Genomic DNA, 13,168 nt, shown 5'->3' with positions numbered 1-13,168 from the left:
GAGATCCTCTGGGGGTTTTTAGAGTCTGTATGACATCCAAGTAATCCCTCAGTTGTGATTGTTGAGTCCTCGGTGCATAAGTCAGGGTTTGACGCCTTTTCTTGGAGCAGCAGGATTTCAGTTCTCAAATCTTCAGTCTTCTTTGTTGCTGGTCTTCTTTTGTCCATGGAATATGATTTATTGGCCTAGGGATGCTCACTAAATACTGTATTTAGTGGGTATTTTAGGAGGAAACCCAGTAGTAACCAACAGTCATCTACCTTAGGGTGGCTATACCCACTGAGTGACCACTTCCTGTGGACAGAAGTCACTTCCTTACACCTGATTGGGTATTTTCCTCCCATGCAAGATGGTTGAAGAGGAGATAGAGAGGTCACCTCTCATGCAACACCTTAGAGGTGGTGCAAGCCAGGACTAACCAATCCTCCTGTCCTTTGTTTTCCTGACATTGTTCCAGCCAAAAGTGGGCGTTTGCAACATGGGCGGCCAGGTGCTGCTAACAGCAGGCCTGGGGGTCGAATTTCAAGGGTGATAAGCTCTTTGAACCTTGCTAGCAGGGCAGTGCACATTCCTGAGGGAGTGGGTGTTAGCGCCTCCACCCAGCAAAGGTTTTGTTCTGAATCCCAGAGAGCAGGATCTCTCACCCCAGGGACTGACTCTTGTCTGGTAGTGGCAGGCTAGTTGTGACTGGCATGCAGCCATGCCAGGGTAGTTAACTTTTGCAGGGGGCACCTTTAAGGTGACCCCTGGGTACATTTTGTAATAAATCCAATATGGGTACCAGGTTAGATTTATCATTCTGAGTTTTTTTTAACCCAAACAACCCAGGTTCGAGAGTGCAATCATGTAGTTCTAAAACTCGTATCAACCAGTGTCCAGCACATGCATTTAAAATGGCTGCTCTGTTCACTCACTATGTCCCAGTTGTGGCAAGCACACAGTGGAGATATATTGCTCATGCACTTATGCCCACAAATACTATATAGTCCACCCTGCCTTAGGACTGGAAGGCCTGCCAGATGGGTGACTTATCTATAGGGCATTCGGTGTATAGTATACAGGGCACAAAGGCTGTGTGCCAGGTCGTGTTTGTCTTTCGGTTTTGCAACAGAACACTCCTGCAATGGCAGTGCTGGGTGCACCTGAATGCATGGCCCTAGAGGGTGGCATAATCAGTGCTGCTGCCTTAAAGGGACAACCCTTAGTACCCTGGTTACCTAAGTACCATGTACTAGGGACTTATAGTGTCAGCTAAGGGTGTCTCTAATTGTGCCACTGCATCACAACAGTTTTGGGGAAAGAGATCTGGCCCAGGGAACCTGGTTAGCAGGGGCCCTGGACACTAACAACTTTGAGGCTACCTCATTTACAAGACAAAAAGTGGGGGCTAACTATGTCAAAAGATGCCTTTCCTTACTGTAGTGAAAAATGAATTTAAGAAGCTTTCACTACCAGGACATGTAACTCTTAAAAGTGCATGCCCTACCTTTTAAATACATTGCACCCTGCCCTCTGGGCTGTCTACAGCCTACCCTGTGTGTGAAAGGAACGTTTGGGCCTGGCAAAAGGTTTAATTTTCTGGGTCAAAATGGCAGTTTAAAAACTGCACGCACAGGCTGCAATGGCAGGCCTGAGACAAGTCCAAGGACTACTTAAGTGGTGGCACAATCAGTGCTGCAGGCCCACTAGCAGCATTTAATGTTTAGGCCCTGGGCACATAGAGTGCCACTCTTCCAAGGACTTCCAAGTAAATTAAGTATGCTAATTGGGGATAAGCCAATATTATTATGTTTAAGGAGTGAGCACATGCACTTTAGCACTGGTTAATAGTGGCAAAGTGTGCAGAGTCCTAAGGTCAGCAGAAACAAATCAGCAAAAATGGAAGAGGAAGACAAATCCTTTGGGGGAAGACTACCCTAAGGCTGACAGGTTTAATATGGCTCACTAGTTGGAAAGCCAATATTGTATATATCCTGCATGATCCAAGACACTGCTGGCACTTATACCTCATTTGCAGACCCAGGATGGTGTGCTGTTGTTTGTAGGAAATAAATATTTTCTAGATTCTGTACTATGCACCACAGAGAAAAAGTATGTTCCCTTGTTATGGAATGTTTTAACTACCAGGGATCTGACAATGAAGGGTCAGGAATCATGCCTTGCAGTACATACCTGTCATAGTCAATCCCTTTGTCCAGCCAATCTCAGTAAAGGTCTGGGAAAGAGAGAGGAGAAATCAATTTAGGGCTAGTAGGGGCATACGCTGATCCACCAACAAGTGTAACATCCTGATTCACAAGCTGTGTGAAAATGTGGCTACCTATTAGGTCTATCTATGTCTCCTGAATTTTTTCAGCAAGATTCTCAAGAACATGAAAGGTAGCTTCAATCTCCATAGAGTTTACCATTCGTCCCTACATGTCCTTGTTTAAATTGGCACAGCCAGTGGGGAAGATCAAGTTTCCCACCAAGTTTCTTTTTAATTTTTCAGATTCCAATTTGGAAAGGTAAGTCTTCTGTAGAAGAGCAATATCAGCTTTCTTCAAAGTTGCTGGAAGGGTTCTCTCATCCTTTTGATATGGCGAATCATAGCATGTGCATTGAAATACCTTCTGGCAAGGTATTTCTTCTTATGAGGGATCATTTCTCTGAGCATTCTCATAGGTTAAGTGCTCTTATGCTGTCATGACTTTTTTCCACATGATATATCCTTGCCACCTTTGTTTCCTGTTTATCAGCATCCTGGGATTCTGGTCATTCTAAAGGTACCCAGAGATTGTAGTACCTATTTGTAGTGTGTGTGTGTGGGCGGGGGGGGACGTTTTGAATCTAAAAAGGTGAAACCAAGATCCTCCCAAAGCTCCCTGAAGTGGCACACAAAATGAAAACAGCTGACCCTGCTGAATGAAAACAAAAGAAATGAGAGGTAGACACGGAAGCCAATCAATGGCAAGTCATGTGTGTTTAATATAAGGCAAATCAACAGTTAAAACCAGCCAAGAAGACCATAAAACAGGCCCACAAACAGACAAAACACTGGCCGACACAGTGACCTGTCAGACCAGACTGTCGTGCATTGCCTGATTGCCCTATTGGCCAGCCTATTGACCCTGGGTTCTCCAGTTAGGAACCAAGTAACATCAGATATGTAGACTGTTGCCATTGATAGATGAAGTGGCGGGCAGAGCCTGTTAAAGTATCTGTTGCATGACCATAAAGGGATTTAGCCTATATGCTCCTCATCTACTTGGCCCCTGTGCTGAGCGCATCAAGCAATGGGAACTCTAAAGGTGTTCAGACTACCTGCTTATTGACTCCCTAACCCTTCTGCTATGTACAATAAGGGATGGTCACAGTTGTGAGGAGTGTAAGAACAATTTTTGTGAGAATGGGACAGGAAAGAAAGGCATATTTTTGGCGCAGTGGTCAGATTGTAAAGCTAGGGCTGGGCTGATGTATTGCACTACCTGAAGGAGGTACAGTGGGTGGGAGGCGAGTCCAGTACTGTTGTCTAATCAGTCGAAGTGAAGAGTTCAAAATAGTGCAATGTTGGATGCCAATTCAGAGGGATACCACAATTGTTAGTGCTCTCTGGGGCATGGAAGCTAGTGAACAATCCCTAGTGTTTTCTAAGCCAATCCCCCAACTAAGTACTAGCTCAATGTAGGCGGAGCTTTCAAATGTGCTTCCTCATACAGAAAGGTTGTAATCATCAGAGGAGTATGCAGCTCACTGTAGTCACAGGTGTCTCCTGAGCTGTACTCGTTTGAGTTTACAAAACCTGTGAACCATCTCCCTACAATGCTGCCATCATTCCTGAGGATCCTCCCAGACTCCTTCACCTTATGTTAAAAATAATAACGAGCAGGGGAGGAGGGTTGCTCCTCTTCCTCCAGGTCCATATCCCTCTGCACCACTGCCTTTCTTCTCCTCACAACATGATATTCCAGAGTCCCCTACGAGTGTCTTGCCCAACCCCTATCTTAGCTTTCTCACCTGCCTACCAACTTTGATACAAACTCTCTGGCCTCTAGCTTCTACTATCGCCACTCCTCACCCTTGCTGGCCAGCGATACTTATGTCATGCTATTGCATCTATCCAGTGGCCCAGAAGGGAGGTGCCAGAGTGAAAAAAACAGCAAGAAGGTTACTCTAAGTATCCCCTTTAACCTACTCCAAAACCAAACCACAGACCATGCAAGCCTTGTCCTGTGCCAGCACCGTGGAAACTGAACTTTCCAGTGCCCAGAATCAAGGTTATGATCAAAAAGACTGAGGAGTGGCTACTGTTCATTGTGCCCTTGTCCTCTCATCTGATTTTTGGTAAGGCTACAAGTAACAATGGATGGTCCAAGGGTATGGCAAGCTGGCCTGGCATGTGGTGGGTACCAGAGGTACTTACACCTTATACCAGGTCAAGTGATCCATCTTAGTGAAATGTAGGCAGTGTCTAGCAGCTTCAGCTGTCTAGAGGTAGCTGTAGCAGAGCAGCCAAGGCTGAACTAGGAGACATGCAAAGCTCTTGCAATACATCTATAGTCGCACAGTACTTATACACAAGAAAGACAATACCCAGTGTTACCAAAAATAAGGGTACTTTATTTTAGTGACACAAGGCCAAAAATATCTTAGAGGCTATACTCCCTCTGGAGGTAAGTATTATACACAATATATACACTAGAAACCACAATCAGGTAAGTAAACAGTCATAAAATAGTGCAAACAGTGAAAAACACAATAGGTTACAATGGGCCGAGGGGCAACACAAACCATTTACTAAAATAGTGGAATGCGCATGTCAGTTTCCTCCCTAGGCAAGTGTAGTGTGTAGAGGGGTGCTGGGAGTGTAAGAAAACACCAAAGGTAAGTAAAATACCCCACCCAGAGCCCAGGAAAACAGGAGTAAAGTACAGCAAATTTCCTCAGAACACACTAGAAGACGTGGTAAAGGATTATGCAAAAAACAAGCAAGACTGCAAGACACCAATAATGGATTCCTGGACCTGAAGACCTGTAAAGAGAGAAGACCAAGTCCAGGAGTTGATGAAGAGTCCAGGAAGAACAGGAGCCCCTGGTAACCCGGAAGAAGGCGCAAGAGTGGAGTCTCCGGTTGGAAGAAAAGGTCAGAAATGCACCAAAGAAGACAGCTGTGGATCCCTGCTTGGTGAAAGAGATGTCCCACGTCGAGTCGTTGGATGCAGGCTGGGTTTTGTCATTGGATTCCACCAACAAGCCTTGGCTCACGCAAATGTCACGGTTGGCGGGAAAAGGCGCTACCTGGGCCCTGGAGGGACCTGGGTGTCTCAAATTGGACTGAGGAGCTGACCATCCTGAAAACAAGATGGCAGACCCCAGGGACCCTCTGGAGGAGCTCTGGGCACCACCCCTGAGGTGGTGATGGACAGGGGAGTGGTCACTCCACTTTCCTTTGCCCAGTTTCACGCCAGAGCAGGGACTGGGGTGCCTGAACCAGTGTAGACTGGATTGTGCAAGGAGGGCACCATTTGTGCCCCTAAAAGCATTCCAGAGGCTCTTGGAGGGTTTCCCTCCCATGCCTGTAACACCTATTTCCAATGGGAGAGGGTGTAACACCCCTCTCCTAAAGGAAATGCATTGTTCTGCCTTCCTGGGATTGAGCTACTCAATCCTCAGGAGGGCAGAAACCTGTCTGTGAGTTGGCAGCTGCTGGGGCTGCAGTGAAAACCTCAGAGAGCTGGTTTGGCAGTACTGGGGGTCCATGGTGGAGCCTCCTGGGTGCATGGAATTGGCCCTCCAATACCAGAATCGGATTGGTGGTACAATTTCTCATGGCCATTTTTGGAGTTACCATTGTGAAGCTACATATTTGTATTGACATATATGTAGTGCACATGTGTAATGGTGTCCACGAAATTGGTCCTGGACAACATGGGGTCACCTTTCCCACCACACACAGTAACGTTGCACCTACCCTTCAGTAACTGAAGGTTTGGTGACTTATAGGTTACCCGATGCAGTGAAAATGGCTGTGAAATAGTATTTGCACTATTTCAGGATGCAGTGGCAGCTCCTTATGGTGGCAAAAGAAATGCCACAGCTCATAGGGATCTCCTGGAACCCCAATGCCCTGGGCACCTAGGTGCCATATGTAGGAGGCTGGCCTGGCTTGTAGTGGGTAACAAGGGATACTTACACTATGTACCAGGTCCAGTTATCCCTTATTAGTGTAGAAGAGGTGTTTCTAGCAGCTTAGGCTGATAGAAAGTAGCTATAGCAGAGCAGCTTAGGCTGAACTAGGAGACATGCAAAGCTCCTACTATACCACTGGTGTCATATGCACAATATCATAAGAAAACACAATACACAGATATACTAAAAATAAAGGTACTTTATTTTTATGGCAATATGCCAAAAGTATCTCAGTGACTACCCTCAGTATGAGGATGCCAAATATACACAAGATATATGTACACAATACTAAAAATATGCAGTAATAGTAAAAGGAAGTAATGCAAGCAGTGTAAAGTGCCTCAGTTTCTACACGCCCACCCGTCAACTTCGCTCCGCCAACCTCGCACTCGCCGCCGTCCCTCGCATCCGCCGCACCACGGCAGGTGGGAAATCCTTCTCCTACCTGGCGGTCAAGACATGGAATTCCCTCCCCACCAACCTCAGGACCACCCAGGACCACCTCGCATTCCGGAGGCAACTCAAGACCTGGCTCTTCGAGCAGCATTAACCCCCTCCCCCTAGCGCCTTGAGACCCTCACGGGTGAGTAGCGTGCTTTTTAAATGTTTTTGATTTGATTTGATTTGATTTGATTAAAGTTACAGTAGATTGCAATAGGAGCACATAGGTATAGGGGCAACACAAACCATATACTCCAAAAGTGGAATGCGAACCACAAATGGACCCCAAACCTATGTGAGCTTGTAGAGGGTCGCTGGGACTGTAAGAAAACAGTGAGGGTTAGAAAAATAGCCCACCCCAAGACCCTGTAAGGTAGGTATAAAGTGCACCTATAACCCCCAGAGAGCACAGAAGTCGTGATAGGGGGATTCTGCAAAGAAGACCAACACCAACAATGCAACAACAGTGGATTTCTGGACCTGAGTACCTGTAAGATAAGGGGACCAAGTCCAAGAGTCGCGACAGTGTCGAGAGTGGGCAGATGCCCAGGAAATGCCAGCTGAGGGTGCAAGGAAGCTGCCACCGGATGGAAGAAGCTTGGTGTTTTGCAAGAACGAAGATGACTAGGAACTTTCCCTTTGGAGGATGGATGTCCCACGTCGTGAAGAAGCTTGCAGAGGTGTTTCCATGCAGAAAGACCGCAAACAAGCCTTGCTAGCTGCAAGGGTTGCGGTTAGGGTTTTTGGATGCTGCTGTGGCCCAGAAAGGACCAGGATGTCGCCACTTGGATGAGGAGACAGAGGGGGTACCCAGCAAGTCAGGGAGTCCTCACAGAAGCAGGCAGCACCCACAGAAGTACCAGAACAGGCACTTAGAAGAGGCGTGAACCAGAGTCCACCCAAAGTCACAAAAGGGAGTCCCACGACGCCGGAGGACAACTCAGAAGGTTGTGCACTGCAGGTTAGAGTGTTGGGGACCCAGGCCTGGCTGTGCACGAAGGAAATCCTGAAAGAGTGCACAGGAGCTGGAGCAGCTTCAAATCACGCGGTACCCAGCAGTGCAGTCTAGCGTGGGGAGGCAAGGACTTACCTCCACCAAACTTGGACTGAAGAGTCACTGGACTATGGGAGTCACTTAGACATGGTTGCTGAGTTCCAGGGACCACGCTCGTCGTGCTGAGAGGGGACCCAGAGGACCGGTGATGCAGTCTTTTGTTGCCTGCGGTTGCAGGGGGAAGATTCTGTCGACCCACGGGAGATTTCTTCAGAGCTCCTGGTGCAAGAAGGAGGCAGGCTACCCCCAGAGCATGCACCACCAGGAAACAGGCGAGAAAGCCGGCAGGATGAAGCGATACAAGGTTGCAGTGGTCGTCTTTGCTACTTTGTTGCGGTTTTACAGGCGTCCTGAGCAGTCAGCAGTCGATCCTTTGGCAGAAGGTGAAGAGGGAAATGTAGAGGAACTCTGGTGAGCTCTTGTATAAGGTATCCGAAGAATTCCCCAAAGCAGAGACCCTAAATAGCCAGAAAAGGAGGTTTGTCTACCTAAGAAGGAGGATAGGCTAGTAAGAAAGGTAATAGCCTATCAGAAGGCGTCTCTGACGTTGCCTGCTGGCCCTGGCCACTCAGAGCAGTCCAGTGTGCCAGCACACCTCTGAATCCAAGATGGCAGAGGTCTGGGGTACGCTGGAGGAGCTCTGGGCACCTCCCCTGGGAGGTGCAGATCAGGGTAGTGGTCACTCCCCTTTCCTTTGTCCAGTTTCGCGCCAGAGCAGGGCTGGGGGATCCCTGAACCGGTGCAGACTGGCTTATGCAGAGATGGGCACCATCTGTGCCCATCAAAGCATTTCCAGAGGCTGGGGGAGGCTACTCCTCCCCAGCCCTGACATCTATTTCCAAAGGGAGAGGGTGTAACGCCCTCTCTCTGAGGATGTCCTTTGTTCTGCCTTCCTGGGCCAGGCCTGGCTGGACCCCAGGAGGGCAGAAACCTGTCTGAGGGGTTGGCAGCAGCAGCAGCTGCAGTGAAACCCAGTGAAAGGCAGTTTGGCAGTACCCGGGTTCTGTGCTAGAGACCCAGGGGATCATGGAATTGTCTCCCCAATGCCAGACAATTCCATGATCTTAGACATGTTACATGGCAATGTTCTTAGTTACCATTGTGACGCTATACATAGGTAGTGACCTGTGTATAGTGCACGCGTGAAATGGTGTTCCCGCACTCACAAAGTCCGGGGAATTTGCCCTGAACAATGTGGGGGCACCTTGGCTAGTGCCAGAGTGCCCACATACTAAGTAACTTTGCACCCAACCTTCACCAGGTGAAGGTTAGACATATAGGTGGCTTATAAGTTACTTAAGTGCAGTGGTAAATGGCTGTGGAATAACGTGAGCATTGTTTCACTCAGGCTGCACTGGCAGGCCTGTGTAAGAATTGTCAGATCTCCCTATGGGTGGCAAAAGAAATGCTGCAGCCCATAGGGATCTCCTGGAACCCCAATACCCTGTGTACCTCAGTACCATATACTAGGAATTATAAGGGTGTTCCAGTATGCCAATGTGAATTGGTGAAATTGGTCACTAGCCTGTTAGTGACAATTTGTAAAGCAGAGAGAGCATAACCACTGAGGTTCTGGTTAGCAGAGCCTCAGTGAGACAGTTAGGCATCACACAGGGAACACATACATATAGGCCACAATCTTATGAGCACTGGGGTCACGGCTAGCAGGGCCCCAGTGACACATAACAAACATACTGACAACATAAGGTTTTCACTATGAGCACTGGGCCCTGGCTAGCAGGATCCCAGTGAGACAGTGAAAACACCCTGACATATACTCACAAACAGGCCAAAAGTGGGGGTAACAAGGCTAGAAAGAGGCTAATTTCTCACACCATATACTAGGGACTTATAAGGGGGGGTCCAGTGTGGCAATCTGGATTGGAATTTGGAGTCACTAGACTATAGTGACATATTTGGAAACAGAGAGAGCATGAACACTGGAGTTCTGGTTAGCAGGACTCCAGTGACACAGTCAAGCATACTGGGGCCCTGACTAGCAGGATCTCAGTAACACTGTAAAAACACACTGACAAACAGGTAGAAATTGGGGGTAACATCCCAAGAAGGATGGTACTTTCCTACAAAGGGCCATAGCTATGAACAGTGTAGCAGGTGCAATGATGTTGGGCAGGGAGTTTGAAGTATCCCTTTCCTCCGAATTCAGGCCACAGACCCTACACAAATGGTGAAAGACACTATACTTGCTGCAGACTTGCCTTGGCTGTATTTCTAGTGAATAATTTGTAAAATATTAAGAATCCATAGTTTTGATCAGATGGCAGTGGCCGGTGCTTCTAAAGACCAAGGTTGCCGAATGCCAAGGTGGCACTACCCTTGCTTCCACCTCAGGCCTCTTTCTCCCCTCCCTCCCTAGCTATACTGTTACTTTATTTCACTCTTGGAGGTTCTGGGACAAATCTGATGACAAAAAGTACACACAATTGAGCAACTGTGGACTCCACAAGGAACTATGAACTTGAACCAAGCACTGTATTTGCAGCCCTGGAGAACCACATTAAGATAAACTACAGCCACCAGAAGCCTGTACCAAGTGCTAAGAGGCCAACCCATTGCCCAAGCTGAGTTAAAAAATACCCTGTTACACAAGGAAGAGACCACTGTTATACATATGACAATCGCACTAGGGGCCTGATTACAACTTTGGAGGACGGTGTTAATCCGTCCCAAATGTGACGGATATACCACCCGCCGTATTATAAGTCCATTATATCCTATGGAACTTGTAATACGGTGGGCAGGATATCCGTCACATTTGGGACGGATTAACACCGTCCTCCAAAGTTGTAATCAGGCCCTATGTCTGTAATGAAAAGGAGAACTTCAATGTAGCGCTCCGCCACTATGTTCCTATCTCCATGTGAAAATTTAGGCACAACACGGGCCATGCCTCTCCATAGCGAAGAAGAGATGGAAGGGAGAACAACTCCACAGAGTAAAATGACACAGACCACTTTCAGAGTGGTCATGCAGCTTCCATCCTGAACATCTGGCTCCTGGGCCACCCACATACACCCACTCAGACCTTATACTACACTCACCTCGAGGCAAAGCAAAAAGACACAGGACAAGCATCCACAGCAAAATTCAGTAGTCTCTGCTTCCAACCCACTACAAAATAAGGCATAGCAGAGAGTGAGAGTGCTGTTTTGCGCCAGAGTTAAGGTGACCACCTTTGCATGGAGGTCAATTCTGAGCAATTAATGTTAATATTCAAAACAAAGAGTCAAAATTGAGAACACCAAGTCAGGAAAAGGGCCATTGTACGGGCACGTCTCTGTTGGTCAAATGAAATAAAGTAAACAGATTGCCAACACAAATACAAGTCAAAATAGTTTTCATTTATTTGGTTTGGATATTACATAATAGTATACAGTAAACATTAGTATGCAACTGGACTTATATGAAATATAAAAATCTCACAAAACTTTGCAAACTAAGTAAAATTTGACAAGCGATATAAGGAACAGTTGTCACACGATTCTGCCCCTTAACACGATTGATGGCATCAGTAGCTCTCTTGATGAATTCTTTATGAATGTGGGCTTGCAGCTCATAAGCATTAGAACCACTACTGGTAGACAGCGAGAGAGAGAGTGAAATATAGAGCAAACGTGAGGGAAATAGTGCATTTGTGTGTATGTGTATGTGGATTTCACTGTGGTTGTTTCCAAGGAAACTAGTGAAATCTCACCCCACCAACCATTAGTGCTATTTACTCTCCCCCTACCTCCATCAACATAGAAAGGATCATGTTTCAGGTGGTAGCTTCAAGTTCTTGTACTAGACAAATATTGTATTCTTATTTCTTTGGATGTGCCACCGTTTTTTGGACCTGCGCAGCTTTTACTTCTAGACAGGGGTAGGTAGACTCTTATCTACTCTCAACAGGCAGGCATGTTTCTAGGCATTCAGCTAGCCCCTCAGCTCCTTAAGCTGAAAGTACAGTATCCAGATGATGTCCTCTCACCTCTGGGAGACTGGCTGTTAGGGAAACACTGGCCCTGGGACACATCAGTACTCTACATAGCATTCCCTTTCCTTGTTCATTAGAACCTGGAATTGGAACAAACTGGATGGTTTGGGTTCATCTTTTACACTCAGTTTCTAGATTATTCACTGTCACAAACATTAGAATTGGTTTTGGGTGGTTCTCCTTGTAGGAGGCTGGCCTGGCTTATAGTGGGTACCTATTGGTACTTACACCTTGTGCCAGGTCCAGTTATCCCTTATTAGTAGATTAGTAGTCTTCTAGCAGTTTAGGCTGATAGAGGTAGCTATAGCAGAGCAGCTTAGGCTGAACTAGGAGACTTGCAAAGCTCCTACTATACCACTTATATCATATAGCACTATATCATAAGAATCACAATACTCAGAGTTACTAAAAATAAAGGTACTTTATTTTAGTGACAATGTGCCAAAAATATCTCAGAGGATATGCTCCCTTAGGAGGTAAGTAAAATACACAAAATATACACACAAACCAAAATCAGGTAAGTGAACAGTTAGAAAAGTAGTGCAAACATTGTAGAATACAATAGGATGCAATAGGCCCAGGGGCAACACAAACCATATACTAAGAAAGTGGAATGCGAACCACTTAGGGACCCCAGGCCTAGTGTAGTGTGTAGAGGGTCGCCGGGAGTGTAAGAAAACACTAAGAGTGTCCTAGATACCCCACCTCAAGACCCTGAAAAGTAGGAGTAAAGTTACCCTACTTTCCCAGAAACACACTAAAGTCGTGATAGGAGATTCTGCAAAGACCACAACTGACTGCAAAGCACTGAAGACGCATTCCTGGACCTGAGGACCTTCAAAGGAAGGGGACCAAGTCCAGGAGTCACAAAAGTGTCCGGGGGGCAGGAGCCCACTAAATCCCGGATGAAGGTGCAAAATGGCTGCCTCCGGGTGAAGGAAGCTGAAGTAACTGCAACAACAGAAGATGCCAGGAACTTCTCCTTCCCACAGAAGATGTCCCACTGTGTGCTTGAGGATGCAGAGTAGTTTCCATGCAGAAAGATTGCAAACAAGCCTTGCTAGCTGCAAAGGTCGCGGTGCAAGAAAATGGGTGCTGCCCGGGCCCAGGAAGCACCAGGAGGTCGTCCCTTGGAGGAGGAGACAGAGGGGGCACTCAGCTACACAGAAAGCCCATGCAGATGCAGGTAGAACCCATAGAAGTACTTGAACATGGGTTCAAGAAAACTGAGCATGGTGGTCATCTCAACACTACAAAGGGGGGTCCCACGAAGCCGGTGGTCAACTCAGAGATTTGAGCAATGCAGGACAGAGTGCTGGGGACCTGGGCTATGCTGTGCACGAAGGATTCCTTACAAAAGTGTACAGAAGCCTTAGCAGCTGTAGTTCACGCAGTACACAGGATTACTGTATGGGGTGGGGAGGCAAGGACTTACCTCAACCAAATTTGGGCAGATGGACCACTGGACTGTTGGGGTCACTTGGATTCAGCTTCTGTGTTCCAGGGAC

Source organism: Pleurodeles waltl, chromosome 12 (genome assembly GCF_031143425.1).
Source record: "Pleurodeles waltl isolate 20211129_DDA chromosome 12, aPleWal1.hap1.20221129, whole genome shotgun sequence".
Lineage (NCBI taxonomy): Eukaryota > Metazoa > Chordata > Amphibia > Caudata > Salamandridae > Pleurodeles > Pleurodeles waltl.
The sequence above is the reverse complement of the archived record's forward strand: the minus strand, read 5'-3'. Positions refer to the sequence as shown.